Below are 4,254 nucleotides of genomic sequence, written 5' to 3' on the forward strand. Positions count from 1 at the left end.
GAAAATAAACAACAAGTCAAATATTAAATTATGGACTGAATTGTACTAACACAACACCCCACTACCCTAGACTGTGGGGACTTGCCTTACTTTAGAAGGGACACTATCCCAAACTTGAATTCACCAATGAAACATTACCTATGCTACAGTTCTTCTAACAGAAGCCCTTTTAGACTATAAGTCATTTCCTTTTAGGTCCTCTCTTGTCACTGGACAGTGTAAGCCAGGCATGGTTTACTTTGACAACATACAATTTATGATCCACATGCACTGTGGGAAGCACTTACACTGTTGACTGTCATTTTAAATTGAGTTATGGTAGAGCTCAGTTTGTATTTATGATTTCTGCCAGGCCCCTTTTTCACCTGTCACACTAAATTAATTACAAAAAAATCAACTTTTTTTGAGCAGAAGTCAAGCAGAAATATTAGCATTGTTTTTTAAGTGATCCAAAGAAGAGCTGTAACAAAGCAAAAACTTGCTAGTAGTTTGCTATCCCTTTCGTGCTTATAGTATTGGCCTGAAAAAACTAAGATGACTAAGAGATGCTAAAATTATAAGTTTGGGAAAAGCAAGAAGCAATCACTGCTTGCACATGTCTTTTCATAAGCCAAGTCATTTAATTTACTTATTCACTTATGACTGTACTGGGTCAGAAATATCTTTTTACATGTGGGGTACTTTATTCAATTAGTTAAACATTGACTCGTTTGCACATTTCATCACTTCTAAATTTACAGCACCATTAAGATCACAGGGAATTTATAAATCTCTTACCAAAATCCCTGCTGTAAGAACCAAACCTCACAAATATCCTTTTAAAACAAAACTGTTTTGAAAGGTGATAACTTATCAGTTTTTTATATTCCCAAACAAAAATGAACCAAGGCTTTAGTACCCTCACATCAAACTAACAAAGAAAACAATCTTCTGGGTCCAAACAAATCATTATACTATGKTTTTTTTCCATTTCTCATATACAGAGTACTCCTTCCCCTAGATGTTTAGGCCCAATCCTTTCTACTTTCTGCTCTGCAAGTTGAGTTTGCACTAGCATACCTCAGTCTTCCAAATCCAGAAAATGGTCAAGAGGTTCACCAGACACTAGTGAGGCCCTTCTCCAAGGCCCAGAACTCAAATAGTACAAAGACACCATAAAAACAGCCTTGGCCTCCTTTCTGGCAGTCTGATGTAGCTGTGAAGAAAAATCCTTTGATCCTTAACCAGAGTAATTGAAAAGTTATGCCTTGCAAACACTCATATATCCCCAGACTTTGCCAGAAAGCATTTATCATATGTTGCTTTTTCATGTAAATATAGGACCATAGGATAACTCAGGTTGCAGGGGAGCTCTAGAGGTCATCTGCTGCAATCTCCTGCTCAAAGTAGGGTCAGCTCTGAGCTCAGACCAGGCCTTATGCATTTGAATCTTGAATACCTCAAATAATAAAGACAGAAGAATCTCTCTGGGCAACCGGTTACAGTGATTGACTGTCCTCATGGTGAAAAGCTTTCGCCTTATATTCAGTCTGAACCTCTCGTTTCAACTAACATGCTATCTTTCATCCTCCCACCACTGTGAAGACCCTGGCTGTGAAAAGCCATCTTGATGACTTCCCTCTAATCACTGGCAGGCTGCTGTCAAGTCCCTCTGAAGCTGTCTCTTCTTCAGGCTGAACAAGTCCAGCTTCCTCAGCCTCTTCTCACAGGACAAGTACTCTAGCTTTGACAAGCCTGGTGGCCTCTGCTGAGCTTGCTCAACTTTACTGATGACTTTCCTGTACTGGTGAGGCCCAGAACTGGACTCCAAATGCACTCTAATGAGTGCTGAGTAAAGGGGGATAATCCATTCTCTTGATCGACAGGCTGTGCTCCTGTTAATGCAGCCCAGGTTGCTGTTGGTCCTCTTTGCTGCCAGGACACACCAGTGGCTCATACTCAGCTCACTGCCCAGCAGGACCCCCGGGGCCTTTCCAGACAAACTGTTCCCCAGATAGTGAGTCCCCATTTTCCTTCCTTTCCAAGTGCAAGACTTGGCATTTGTCCTTGCTGGATTTCATAAAGTCACTGTCAGCCCATTTCCTCCAGGGCTTCTGAATGGCAGCCCTGCCCTTGAGCATATCAACTGGGCCCCCCAGCTTTGCATGACCTGAAAACTTGAGAGTTCACTCTTCCACTTCCTCCAGGTCATTGATAAAAATGTCAAACAGGACAGGTCTCAATATAGACCTCTGTGGTTCTCCACCTTTTATAGGCCTCCAGGTAGAGTATTAACCACTACCATTAACCACTATCGTCGGAGCCCATTCATCCAACCAGCATCTTAGCCATCCACTTGTCCCACCATCCAGATCATAACACCCCAATTTGGATAGAAGTGTATTCTGGGAGACAGTACTGAAAGCTTTGCTAAAGTCGAGGTAAATGACATCCACCGCATCTCCGCTCATTTTCTTGTAGATAGAAGGCAACCGGGATGGTCAGGCATGATTCACTATTAGTAAATCCATGCAAGCTGTTCCCAGTAACCTTTTTCTCCCTCTCATGCCCTTAAGGATGCTGCAAGAGGACTCACTCCATGATTTTTCCCAGGGATTGAAGTGAGGCTGACCAGCCTGTAGTTCTCCAGGTTGATCTGCTGAGCTTTTTTGAAGATGGGTGCAATATTTGCCTTTCTCCAGTCATCAGGGACCTCCAACAATTTCCATGATCCTCCCGCCATATGCAGGAAGGGGATATATTAGACAGTAGTGGATGTGGGCTTGCACTTCACTCTTACCTTTCAAAAAGTTTAGTGCCTCTATACTGGACTTTTTTGGTAATCAGAGTGGTGAAAGAACAAAGGTGTTGCACAAAAGATTAGTAAAGGCAATTCCAGAATGTGCCCCACAGCCTTTAGAAAATTTTCCTTTCTCATTGAAACACTTGAAAAGCAAAAACATCAGGACAAGACCTGAATATGTCTGTCAGAGAATCTAATTAAATATTTTGCTTCAGGTTGGTCCAAAACAGATCTAAATATTTTAGATGGTCAGACAACTGAAACACTTTGTTTTACGGCAGCTTAAAATTAAGTTGCATTCGTTTGTCCTGCTGCAGTGCTCATTGAAAGTTTAATTAACTTGTGCTTCCTAGTTTCATTAAATTGCTTTCTCTCATTGGACTACATTCTCTCTGATGTACCACTACCTGTCTTACTGATTGCACCTCACTTGTCCAGGCAAGTTCACAGAAAGAAGTCAAATTTAGCAGCTCAGAAACATGTGGTAAAATGAGAAGAAACTTTGATTTGGAAGTTCCCCCGCACCTTTGAATTGAAAAACTGAAAAAATAGTTTTCAATTAAAAAACCCCAAAACAACAGATATAATTTAGTGGAAAATATCACATAGTCAAAAATTCAGCTTTTCAATCAAAACCAAAAAACAACAGTGGAGACATTTGTCAAGGCCTAATAGTACTTCTATTTACATTTTAAATTGAAATTTTAATATTAGAGTTGCAATACTAGAAAAATATTTTGAAGAAAAGCATTAAGTCCTTTTATCAACTCATTCACATAATTTCACCATCCTGCCTTTTTGATATACCCCGGTATCCTTTTTTTGCCAATTTGGTGCCACCTAGAACATATAACGTACTGCTCATTTCAATGGGCTTTTCTCAGAATATAATGTTTCCAATGGAATAGCTAACGCCTACAGATAAGGCTTGAGTCAGTAATGTAGTCACTTCTGAGTATAAAATAGACAAAGGAGCTTTGATATAAGTTAGGAAATACTAATCAAGCCCCACGAATCAAGCATTAAACACCACCATTACTTTTAAACATATCAACACAAAGCACAAAATTACTGGTTTACAGGACTCAAGCAATGACTGCATGACTTTGGAGGAGGTTTGGTTATGCGAGATTAGGAGAAGGAAATGCATTTGTTGAAACTAAAATATGCCATGAAGATAACCATTTTTTAAAAAATCACTAACTTTTATCTTTGCCAGAGTGAATCTCAAGTCAAATGTGTACTGTGAGATTTACAATCAATCAGAGGCAGATCTTGCTGAAAAGAAGACAAAAAATAGCCCACAGTTTGCTTCAGATTTGTTGCCAATTCTTTCTTTTCTACTGCAGGGAAAGTCACACATGTCCTTAGGGGAGAATTCAAATTTTCCTCTGATGTTGTTGGGCTGAGAAGAAAAATGAATATTGAGACACCATGTTCCTAAGCTCTGGAAATGCTATGTAGACTTGAAA

This window comes from Apteryx rowi, unplaced genomic scaffold, assembly GCF_003343035.1.
Source record: "Apteryx rowi isolate R43461 unplaced genomic scaffold, aptRow1 scaffold_831, whole genome shotgun sequence".
NCBI classification, from domain to species: Eukaryota; Metazoa; Chordata; class Aves; order Apterygiformes; family Apterygidae; genus Apteryx; species Apteryx rowi.